At 46.3% G+C, this 13,052-nt stretch overlaps 1 protein-coding gene across 3 annotated transcripts in view; it reads right to left on the bottom strand.

The window, feature by feature from the left end:
• The window catches only part of zcchc14 (zinc finger, CCHC domain containing 14), a 180,851-nt gene that overhangs the window by 103,155 nt on the left and 64,644 nt on the right, over positions 1–13,052 (bottom strand). The window lies entirely within an intron of this gene.

The following is a 13,052-nucleotide window of genomic DNA, read 5'->3' as shown; positions in this document are numbered from 1 at the left end:
CCTTAAAGGGACACGCACATAACAGTATCCAAATGCCCTCTCTAACATTCTTAATAATTACTTCTAGTATTTGTCTAGTATTTGTCCTATGACATCTGTTAAGCCATCTGGCCTGTAGATTCCTGCCTTTTGGAATAATGAAGTTACATTTTCTTTTTTTTTTTAATAAACAATTTTATTGAGGTAGTTTTTGGCTTTATAAACAGTTACAGACATCATCAGAAAGGAAGCAAAAAAGGCAAAAATGTGCAAACATCCACGTTCTTTCAATACTTCCACCGTAACATATTGCACAAGCCCGCTCCCCTCCCATCGGTACTACCCGCCATATTTTCCCTCCTACTCTACTCTAACCCCCCCCCTGCTGACGCTCACTCTCCCGCAAAGAAGTCAATAAATAGTTGCCACCTCCGGGTGAACCCCTGCACAGAACCCCTCAAGGCGAACTTGATTTTTTCCATCCCCAGGAAACTCGACATGTCCGCTAGCCACCACTCCGTCTTCGGGGGCTTTGAGTCCCTCCACGCCAATAGTATTCGTCGCCGGGCTATCAGGGAAGCAAAGGCCAGCACATCGGCCTCTTTCTCCCCCTGGACGCCCGGGTCTTCCGAAACCCCAAAAATTGCCACCCCTGGGCTCATCACCACCCTTGTTTTTAGCACCTGGGACATGACCCCCGCAAATCCCTCCCAGTACCCCCTCAGCTCAGGGCATGCCCAAAACATGTGAACATGGTTCGCTGGTCCTCCCGCACACCTAGCGCATTTGTCCTCTATCCCGAAAAATTTGCTCATCCGAGCCACCGTCATATGGGCCCGGTGAACGACCTTAAATTGGATCAGCCCGAGCCTAGCACATGTCGCGGTCGAGTTTACCCTACTCAGGGCCTCTGCCCACAGCCCATCCTCCATTTCCCCGCCTAGCTCCTCCTCCCATTTAAGTTTCAGTTCCTCTGTCTGGGACCCTTCCTCCCTCATGAGCACCTTATAAATACCCGAGACTCTACCCTCCCCTTCATCCCTCCCAGAGACTATTCTGTCTAGGATCCCCATTGGCGGGAGGCGCGGGAAAGATGGGACCTGTCTACGAACAAAGTCCCGCAACTGTAGGTATCTAAAATCATTTCCCCTTACCACCCCAAATTTCTCCTCCAAGCTCCTCAAACTCGCGAAGCTCCCTTCCAGGAACATATCACCCACCCTTCCCGCCCCTGCTCGCCGCCATACTCGGAACCCCCCATCCATACTGCCGGGGGCAAACCGATGGTTGTCGCAGATTGGCGCCCAGACAGACGCCCCCATCTCCCCCACATGCCTCCTCCACTGGCCCCATATCCGCAGGGTCGCCACCACTACCGGGCTGGTGGTGTACTTGGCCGGCGGCAGCGGTAGAGGAGCCGTGACCAGGGCTTCCAAACTGGAGCCCCTGCACGAAGCCGCCTCCACCCGCTCCCAAATAGACCCCGTACCCACCATCCACTTCCTTATCATAGCGATGTTGGCCGCCCAGTAATAATTGACCAGACTCGGCAAAGCCAGCCCTCCCTCGCTGCGGTTCCTCTCCAACATCGCCTTCTTTACCCGCGGAGACTTTCCCGCCCAGACAAAGCTCATGATCAGCCCGTTAACTCTTTTGAAGAAGGACTGTGGGATAAAGATCGGGAGGCACTGAAAAATAAACAAAAATCGAGGGAGGATTGTCATCTTTACAGTCTGCACCCTCCCTGCCAGCGACAGCGGGAGTGCATCCCATCTCCGAAACTCTCCCTTCATTTGCTCCACCACCCTGGCCAAATTTAACTTATGCAGCCTGCCCCAGTCTCGTGCCACCTGGATTCCCAAATACCGGAAATTTTCCTCAACCAGCCTAAACGGTAGCCCTCTCAATCTATTCTCCTGGCCCCTTGCCTGGACCACAAACATTTCACTCTTGACCGTATTTAATTTGTAACCTGAGAACTGGCCGAACTCCCTCAGCATTCCCAGTATAGTTCCCATCCCGGCCACTGGGTCCGACACGTACAGGAGCAGGTCGTCTGCATAAAGAGAAACCCTGTGTTCAACCCCGCCCCTCACCATCCCCTTCCAACCCTCTGCGGCTCTCAGCGCCATCGCCAGCGGCTCTATGGCCAGCGCAAACAGCAGCGGGGAGAGCGGGCAGCCCTGCCTGGTCCCTCGGTACAACCTAAAGTACTCCGACACTTCTCTGTTAGTCCTGACGCTGGCCCTCGGGGCCTGATATAATAATTTGATCCAATCCACCAATCCCTCCCCGAACCCAAACCGTCCGAGCACCTCCCATAGATAGTCCCACTCTACCCGGTCAAAGGCCTTCTCGGCGTCCATTGCCACCACTACCTCCACATCTCTACCCGCCGGGGGCATCATTATCACGTTGAGCAATCTCCTCAGATTGGCCGCCAGCTGCCGACCTTTAACGAACCCAGTTTGATCCTCCCCAATCACCTCCGGTACACAGTCCTCCATTCTCCCCGCCAGTACCTTTGCCAGGAGCTTGGCGTCTACATTAATCAGGGAGATTGGCCTGTAGGACCCGCACACCTCCGGGTCTTTACCCCGCTTCAATATCAGAGATATGGTGGCTTGTGACATTGTCGGCGGCAGGGTCCCTCTGTCCCTTGCCTCATTGAAAACCCTCGCCAAGACCGGGCCCACCAGCTCAGAGAACTTCCTATAAAACTCTACTGGGTATCCATCCGGCCCCGGGGACTTCCCCGATTGCATGGCCTTTAGGCCCCCCAATACCTCCTCTACTCTAATCGGGGCGCCCAGCTCTTCCACTTGCCCCCCCCCAACTGTTGGGAATGTTAACCCGTCCAGAAACCTTTTCATCCCCTCCGGTTCTTCCGGCGGCTCCGAAGTATACAGCTTACGATAGAAGTCCCGGAATACCCTATTCAATTCTGCCGGATCCTCCACTTTGCGCCCCCCCTCGTCCCTCACTCTACCTATTTCCCTGGCCGCCTCCCTCCTCCTGAGTTGCTGCGCTAACAGCCTGGAAGTTACATTTTCTATCTTCCAATCCAATGGGACCATCCTCGAATCTGGAAAGTCTTGGACAATTAAAACCAATGTATCCCATAGACACTTCTTTTACGACCCTAGGGTGAGGTCCATCAGTACCCAGGCTCTTGTCAGCCGCAGTTCCAACAATTTACTCAGCACCACTTCTAAGCTACTGTAATTTTCCTGAGTTTCGCTTCTATTTCCTGGTTTTTAGTTGCTTCTAGGATGCTACTTTTATCCTTTGTAGTGAAGACTGATGCAAAATAGGTGTTTAACTTATGTCATCTCCTTGTTTTCCATTATCAATTCTCCAGACGCACTCACTATTGGACCAATGTGGCCTTTTGTTAACTCTTCTTTTTTAAATATTTACTAAAACTCGTACTATCTGTTTTTATATTTCTGGCTAGCTTTCTCTCATATTCTTAAATTATTAATCTTTTAGTCACCCTTGGCTGTTCCCCATGTTTTGTCAATCTACTGACCTGCCACTTGTCTTTGCATAATTATATGCTTTTTCTTTAAGTTTGATACTGGGTTGATTGTCTCTTCTGGAGACTAAGTGCTCCCGCCAGTGGAGAATTGCGATTGGCCTCCGCTAGCGCTGGGAGCAGGGCCCAGGTGTGATCACTCTCATTTTCCATGCAAATTTATGCATGGAGGAGAATTCACGGGATTCCATCGGTATCGGGCCGCCATTTTGAGCATGCGGCCTGATACCAAGGTCCGACAACGGGCCACCCCTCCCCATCACAATACAAATCCTGCTCACGCTCCACTGACAAGTAGGGCATTCTTCCTACCTCCCGTCAAGGGAATAACGGGCACAGCACACACACATAAAGATGACCTGACCCTCCATGATCCCCAGCCTGCCCCATCAGACCCCCCCCCCAACAGCACCCCCCAATCAAACACCCCTTTTCTTTTTCTAAGCCCTTAGCTGTTTTTGATATGGTGAGGAACTATCATAGCAAGAATATTTATAAGCTTTGTGGTTAGCAAAGATGCCTTCAAGCGGGAAGAGAAAGGTAGGTAGGTCAACAATCCACCAAGCAGCTGTCTTGGGAGTATTAAAACTGTCAATCACTGGCTAATGCAATGTATTACTTTGTGAAATTGCAGGGACGATTTGCATTTCAACGGCTGTCAAAAGGGATTTGCAGTTCTTTGAAGTGTCCTTGAGTTTGGAGGAAGCCTCTGATACTTCCAACAGCTGCTGCATTAAACACTTTTGTCTGAGAAAGCAAATGTTAGTGAAGGGTAGTCACAAATGGAAGGAGATCGGAGTATTTTAGGCTTTATCGTGGGACCAGGCAGGGGTGTCCCCTGTCCCCCCTGCTCTTTGCACTGGCGATTGAACCGCTGGCCATGGCGTTGAGGGAGTCAGGGAAGTGGAGGGGTCTGGTGCGGGGTGATTGGATGCAAACGATCTATTTTGCATGGTGCCACCGGCGTAGGGCTTATAGTTTGTTGTCGCCACCGGCGGTGGACTGGAGCATAGGAACAGGATTAGTGCCTGGTGCCTATCCAATTTTTCAGCCGATGTTCCATTCTCTGCTGGATCTGGAAGCCTGCTACTGGTGGCAGACAATGGAGAATCCACTCCACTATCTTTAACCTTTCTTGGTCAACCATTGAAGCCAAATTTGTCCCTTGGACGTTTTGATACACATTGGGCTGCATCTATTCGATGTGTTCTGAAGTATCAGCTTAAACTTTGCCGCTGCATCTTTAATGACCTATTCCTTAACCTAATTTGCCAATTCGTGTGAGGCGCCTCCTCTCTACCGCAGCACACCGCTGCCCTTTTTCCCGGTAGATCTTTCCTCGAACCCTGCAGTGATTTCCTACCTCGGGATTTGGAAGCAGTTTCGGCAGCAGTTCAATCTTCTCTCATTGTCCTCACTTGCCCCGATATGTGACAACCACCTCGTCGTGCCTTTGAGCATTGTTTAGGCCCTGGAGGATGGGCGGTCTGGTACACTTTGGGGCTTTATTTCTAGGTGGAGGCTTTGCCAGCCTTGAAAATGCACAGCCAGATACAATCTGACTGGTCCCAACCTTTTTTGTTGTTTTCAAATTCTGGATTTCTTATGCAAGTTCTTTTCCTCCTTCCCCTAGCCCCTCCTTTTTCCCTTGGCACAGGAAGGGAAAGGGTCAATTTCTAATCTGTACAACCTAATTCTATCTTCGCATCCTTCCCCTTTGGATAGAGTATAAGAGAAATGGGTGGAGGAACTAGGTTCTGTGCTCACTGAGGAAGTTTGGAGAGAAGCCCTCTACAGGGTGAACTCCACTTCATCCTGTGCCAGACTGAGTTTGGTTCAGTTCCAAGTGCTATGTAGAATGCATTGGACAAAGGCAATGTGGATTCTTTCAAGACATGGAGAACAAGTATGACCGCTGGTCACTTACACCGGCTAACCACATGCTTGCATTTTGGTCTTGTTGTCCTAAGCTTGCTAGATATTGGGCCTCGTTTTTCAACATAATATCCAAGATTTTGCAGAAAACCCTACAACCTTGTCTGCTGGTTGTAATATTTGGGGTTTCTGACTCCCTGCCTTTCTACAGCGTGGATGTTCTTGCCTTCGCTTCCTTAATAGCCAGGAGGGGAATATTACCCAACTGGAGATTTTCATCCGCATGGGTGGAAGATATATCGGTCTTGCATCTGGAAAAGGTCAAATAGGTAAGAGGGTCAGTGGGGAGGTTCTACCAGAGATGGCGGCCATTCATTTCTTTCTTTAAAGATCTGGACACGTAAGAGGGTTGGGGGGCAATAGGTTAGTGAGGGGGTAGTTCCGTAATCGTGGTTCCTTGTTCCATTGCACTCATTACCTGCCTTTCTACTTTTGATTTGGTTGTTTCTTTTTTATTTTATTGTTTATTAAATTTATATTGTATGTATATTTTTGTCATAAATATATTACTGTTTATATTTGATAAATTTTAAAAAATGTTTATTAAAAAAAGAAAGCAAGAAGACATGTCAAGCAGTTTTGGAAAGTGGCATCATCAGAACAGATGTGATGGAGGAGAGGATGGAGTCCTTACAGGCTGTGGGGTGTGAAGAGCTGTAGTCGAGGTAGCTGTGGGAGTTGGTGAGCTTGTAATGGATACTAGTGGACAGTCGATCCCCAGAAATGGCGATAGAAAGGTCAAGGAAGGGAAGGGGGGGTGTCAGAGATGGACCAGGTGAAGGTGATAGAGGAGTAGAAATTGGAAACAAAATTGATCAATTTGTCCAGGTCCAGACGAGAACCAAAAGCAGCATCCAAAACAGTCGTCGATGTACCGATGAGTTGTGCAATCGCAGAAGGTGCAACACCTGCCCCTTTATCTCCTCCCTGCTCAACATCCAGGGGCTTAAACACCCTTTTCAAGCGAGGCAGCGCTTCACATGCACCTCCTTCAATCTGGTCTATTGCATTTGCTGCCCCCAACGCAATTACTCTACATCGAAGAGACTAAACGCTGGCTGGGTGACTGCTTTGCAAAACACCTTTGGTCCTTCTGCAAGCAGGACCCAGATATTTCTGAAGCTTGCCATTTCAACTCGCCATCCTGCTGTCATGTCCACATGTCCATCCTTGGCTTGCTGCAATGTTCCAGTGAAGCTCAGCGCAAATTGGAGGAACAGCACCTCATCTTCCAATTAAGCACGTTACAGCCTTTCAGACTTAACATCGAGTTCAACAATTTCAGTCTGTGAACTCTCTCCTCCACCTTCACCCCATTTTTATTTCTATCAATTAATTTTCATTTCTGCCATTGATTTGTCCCTTACCTCGTCTCCCCTCCCCCCACCCCACTAGGACCATTTGTCCCTGTTCCAAGTTATCTTTTCACACGCTGCTTAACCCTGTTCTGCATTTAATACATTCTGATCTCTTAATGTGCCATTGTCAGCACCCTTCTTAGTCATTATCATGATTTACATTCCCTTTGTCTTTTTGTCCACAACTTCTTAGTCAATCTCCACCTATCGTTGGACCTCTATCCAGCCCCACTGCTCCTTGCCATCAGCCCCACTCAATATAATTCTTATCCTATTTCCAGTTCTCTCTAGCTTTGACAGAGTCATCCAGACTCAAAATATGAGCTCCATTCTCTCTCCACACATGTCAGAACTGCTGAGATTGTCCAACATTTTTTGTTTTTGTTTCAGAATCCAGCATTCAAGTGGGAGGAGAAAAAAGGAATGTCATGGTAGATGGGGATAGTATGGTCAGAGGGATTGACACCATTCTCTGCATCACTCCAGATGGCTGTGTTGCCAGGGTTTGGGATATCTGCTTGGGCTGGAGGGAAACTTGAATTGGGAGGGGAGGAACCTGTTGTCATGGTCCTAATACATAGGCAGGACAAAGATGGCGAATCTGCACAGTCAATATGAGCAACTAGGCACCAAATTAAGAAACAGAACCTCAAAGGTCATAATCTCTGGATTATTATCTGAGTCATGTGCAAATTCGAACAGGACAAATCAGATTAGAGGCATGAATGCATGGCTCAAAGACTGGTGTGGGAAAAAGTCGTGCAGTGCTGGACCGAGGAAAAAGAAGAGCTACGTGACTGCTTAGGGACGGTGGACTGGTCCATATTTAAGAACTTAGCGACCAATTTAAATGAGTATGCCACTACCATCACTGACTTCATCAGCAAATGTGTGGACGACTGCGTGCCAAAGAAAGCAGTACGTATGTTTCCCCAACCGGAAAGAATGGCTCAATCACGAGATTGACTCCCTACTGAAGGCAGGTCTGAGGCGTTCAAGTCAGGCGATCCTGACCTATACAAGAAATTCAGGTACAACCTCCAGAAAGTCATTTGAGATGCCAAGGGAGAATATCAGACCAAGCTAGAGTCAAAGACGAGCGTTACAGACTCTCGGCAGCTGTGGGAAGGCCTAAACAACATAACGGGCTACAAAATGAAGCCGAGCAGTATCTCCAGCAGCAGCGCACCCTGTCCCGATGAACTCAATCCATTCTATGCTCAGTTTGAGCAGGAAACCAACGATCTGCTGTTGAGTACTCCAGCAGCCCATACCCGCCATCACAGCTTCCAAAGTCAGATCGGCCTTCCTGAAAGTGAACCCTTGGAAGGCAACGGATCCGGACAGGATCCCTGGTCGTGCACTCAGAACCTGCGTGGACCAGCTGGCAGATGTGTTCGCAGACATCTTTAACCTGTCCCTACTCCGCTCTGAGGTCCCCACCTGCTTTACTGCTTCAAGAAGAACCAAGCAACGTGCCTCAATGATTACCATCTGGTGGCCCTGACATCAGGCGTAAGGCCCTGACATCAGTCGTAATGAAGAGCTTCGAGAGGTTGGTCATGAAGCGCATCATCTCCATACTCTGAGAACGCCTTGAACCATTGCAATTCGCAACCGATCCACAGCAGACGCCATCTCCCTGGCCCGACACTCATCCCTCGAGCACCCCGACAACAAGGACTCCTACATCAGACTCCTATTTATTGACTACAGCTCCGCTGTAGTCCCATAATCCCAGCCAAGCTCATATCAAAGCTCCAAAACCTAGGATTTGGCTCCTCACTCTGCAACTGTATTCTCAACTTTCTGACCCACAGACCACAATCAGTAAGAATAAACAACATCTCCTCCACAATAGTCCTCAATACCGGGGCCCCACAAGGCTGCATTCTTAGCCCCCTACTATATTCCTTGTACATACACGACTGCTTTACAAAATTTGGTTCCAACTCCACCAACAAGTTTACTGACGATATGGCCATAGTGGGTCGGATCTCGAATAACGACAAGTCAGACTACAGGAGGGAGATAGAGAACCTAGTGGAGTGGTGCAGCGACAACAATCTATCCCTCAATGCCAGCAAAACTAAAGAGCTGGTCATTGACTTCAGGAAGCAAAGTACTGTACACTGTCAGCATCAACGGGGCCCAGGTGGAGATGGTTAGCAGTTTCAAATTCCTAGGGGTACATATCTCCAAATATCTGTCCTGGTCCACCCACGTTGACGCTACCACCAAGAAAACACCGCCTATACTTCCTCAGGAAACTAAGGAAATTCGGCATGCCAACATTAACTCTTACCAACTTTTACAGATGCACCATAGAAAGCATCCTATCTGGCTGCATCACAGCCTGGTATGGCAACTGCTCGGCCTAGGACCGCAAGAAACTTCAGAGAGTCGTGAACACCGCCCAGTCCATCACACGAACCTGCCTCCTATCCATTGACTCCATCTACACCTCCCGCTGCCTGGGGAAAGTGGGCAGCATAATCAAAGACCCCTCCAACCCGGCTTACTCACTCTTCCAACTTCTTCCATCGAGCAGAAGATACAACAGTCTGAGAACACGTACGAACAGACTCAAAAACAGCTTCTTCCCCACGGTTACCAGACTCCTAAATGACCCTCTTATGGACTGACCTGATTAACACTACACCCCTGTATGCTTCACCCGATGCCGGTGCCTATGTAGTTACACGGTGTACCTTGTGTTGCCTTATTTTGTATTTTATTTTATTTTATTTTCATAATGATCTGTTGAGCTGCTCGCAGAAAAATACTTTTCACTGTACCTTGGTATACGTGACATAAACAAATCCAATCCAAGTGGGTTCTGATCATGGGACAATGGCACCATAACTGGGGAAAGTGGGCTCTGGACCATTGGAACATTCCTTTCCAGCCACTCACTCAGGCCGAAATATTATCATCCAGTTGATACACACACGCATATGTACACACAAAGGTCTCTCTGTATCTATCTAATCATATCCTATGACCATTAGTACCCGAATCAGGTTACCCCTCAATCATGCATACAATGACTTTGCAATTGCCTCCAAGATTAGCCCTCCTCCAAAACTCTTCAGTCCTTCAACTCTTGCCTTTTGGGCTTTCCTTACCCTTGGTCATCAGCTGTCCCTCAATGAGGATGACGTCTACTTATGGATCATCATGTGACTGAACAACAATTGTTGAATCTTAGAACTTTGTGCACATGGGGCAGGATGTCGCACAAACTAGTGGGAAAAAAGCAAGACCTGGAGGGGGGAGATGCCCAAACCATTGAAGTTCATTTTTGAGGGGCTTCTACCGGAATATTTGTGGAGCTGCCTTCAAAGATACTAGTATTTGTTCCACAGTCCTCCCATTGAATCCGGAGGTTGCAGTCGAGGCACTGCTGATGGAATTTCTCTAGCACACTATTGCATCAGTGATACACATTCTAGATTTCATTGTAGTACAAGGATGTGGTGACAACTGCTCTGCAACGTTTTTTTTTTCTTTTACCGCAGACATCGTCATCCCACAATGTGCATTCCCCAGCCAGAAGGAATGGGGACAACCTATTTTAATGGCTCCTTTTCTAGCTCCTCCCCATTTATGGTGATTACAGAATATCCTGAAGGGATATTATTTGCTTAGTCACAAATGCTGCTGCCGAAAGACAACTCTTCCAATACAGGTGCCTGACCTTCTTGCAACTGTTGCACGTGTGCATAATCTCCATTGCTACAGGGCTTGGCAAATGGACACTGGCAGGAGGTTGCATGTGATTTTGTTTAATGTGGGGACCCTTGGGACACTATCATTATCAATGTGATCTTGATGGGACGGTGGTAGATATTGATGACGTGTCAAACCATGATGAGCAGAACCAACTTGTCACTGAAACCTCTTTCACCTTCACAGCATTTTTTTGCCTGTTCTGCCATGGAGGGATTTTGGGCTACATTTTGTCTTGCACTTTCGCTAGACCTTGCTGCCACAGGTAGCCCTACCTGGAGCAAGGAGGTTCCAACAGCATCGCTCAAGGAATCATCAAAGCACACAAACCTTTCCACCATGTCAAGGAGGAGACCCCTTTGTAGCTCGTCACTCTGTGTCCTCGCACTGATTGGGGAGTCTTTATTTGCATTAGCTATTTTCTCTGGAACTCGTCTACCTTTTTCTCCATCTTCAAAAATCCACATTTTCAGCCTACCTTTCCTGACTCAATGTCCATTTTAAAAATATTTTTTAGTTTGAAGAGAATACTTCAGAAATTATTGATATAAATTCAAGTTGTTTTTCACTTAAAAAATGAAATGTGCTGTTTTCACCCGATAAGGTTTGTATGCTTTATTCCACTTGTGGTCCTACATCACTTTCACACAAAACAATTTGCCCTCAGCAGCTTTAGCATCCCCTATTGCTCTGCACCCAAAATTATATTTTGATTTGTGCACTCCGTCAGAGTAGGAAGTCAGATATTCTAACATCAGTGATGGTACAGTGATTTAAGAAATATAATTTGCATATGTTATCCATGTTATTTTTAGTTGCATATTTTGAGCTGAATGAATAAAGAAAATGGCAACTGAAAACACTGAAGTCATTGGAGCATAAGATTTAATTTAGACTATGTTTGGCCAAGCCTCCAGAGGGAGCCAAAATTCACACAATAGGATAGCTTTATCCATCCATTCTTCTCAATTCAACGCTTCTGTTTAGCAACATGAGAACTGAATGCAGTGTAAACCTAAGTGAACTATCCCCTTTAACTAGTCTTCAACAATGTTCTAAACTAAAGATGGTTAAACACCAGTTAGAATTGCAGTAATATTTTTGGATTCTGGTATATTCAGCCTGATGAAATAAGTTATTGTTTCACTTCTATGTTCTGAAAACCAGTCAGAAACATACTAATATTTTTCTGATGAAAGGTCACCCCTGAAATATTAACTTGTCTCATCCATTTATAAATTCTGACTAAATTGCTGTGCATTCCAAAATTTCTATTTTTGCAACATGTACAACAATATAGGTGCTGGGCAAGTCTTAACAGTAGGGTAAGATTTCAATATATATTGTGTTTAATAAGATCATAAAATGATTTAGAAAGAATAGATCTACAATTTTATTTCACCTAGTGCAAAGAAAATCTCCCCCTGCCTCCCACCCCCTCATAGCTTTACCCCACCTCAAGAGTGTCTTACATTGCAAATTATGACTTAATTTTTTTCCTCAAGTAGAACTCTTCACTCTAATCACGACAGTATGGACTTAAAGCTACCCTGGGCTGGTCAGAAACTGCCCTTAATCATTTTTCACCCAACCAAGCCAAATGAGATTCAAACCAAAATACAGAGGTGAAAGCATGATTCCATAACCAATAGCGCCATCTCAATGTGAAACTCTAGAATTTTATTTCATATCTTCTGACAAAACCGTCAGCTTTCCAGGGAACCAAATCCAATTTTAATTTCTATGCTTCAGCTGAATATGTGTTGATAGTATGTTGCAAAATAAAGTACACTGGCTAAAGCAGTCCAGAAGATGAAACTCTTTGTATAATTTAAACCAAGAAGAGGAGTTATTTATATTTTCAATAAAAGACTGAAATTGGTATTCCAGATAGAGACTATCTAAATTTACTTATGTATATTCACAAAACCTATCCCACCAAAAAATAACGTTTTTTTAACTGATTTCTCGATGTAAAATTTGTGAATTGAGGCCATGGCCCATTATGATAGCTTTTTGTACACTATATATCCGTCATACAATATGCTTGGTTTTGATGTTGAATATCTTGAAATCTCAAGATGAAGTACTCAATATGTATAGTCAGAATGTTAAATTAAAATATCGCATTACTTAAAAACTGGAAGGGCAGCACGGTGGCGCAGTGGTTAACACTGCTGCTTCACGCGCCAAGGACCCGGGTTCGATCTTGGCCCGGTTCACAGTCCGTGTGGAGTTTGCACATTCTCCCAGTGTCTGCGTGGGTCTCCCCCACAATCCAAAAAGATGTGCAGGGCAGGTGAATTGGCCGCACTAAATTGCCCCTTAATTGGGAAAAAAAAGAATTGGGTACTCTAAATTTATTTTTAAAAATACTTTAAAACTTGATTCATTTAGGAAGGCAAACCATGGAAAGGTATTATATTTTAATTTTCTGGTTGCAAAAGGGCAGTGGTCTTAAATCTATAGCATGCTGAAACATAAATGGTTTTCTCTCCCTCACAGAAGGT

The sequence above is a fragment of the Scyliorhinus canicula genome, chromosome 9, assembly GCF_902713615.1.
Source record: "Scyliorhinus canicula chromosome 9, sScyCan1.1, whole genome shotgun sequence".
Taxonomy (NCBI): domain Eukaryota; kingdom Metazoa; phylum Chordata; class Chondrichthyes; order Carcharhiniformes; family Scyliorhinidae; genus Scyliorhinus; species Scyliorhinus canicula.
Note: the sequence above shows the minus strand (reverse complement) of the source record. Positions and strands in the feature narration are given on the sequence as shown.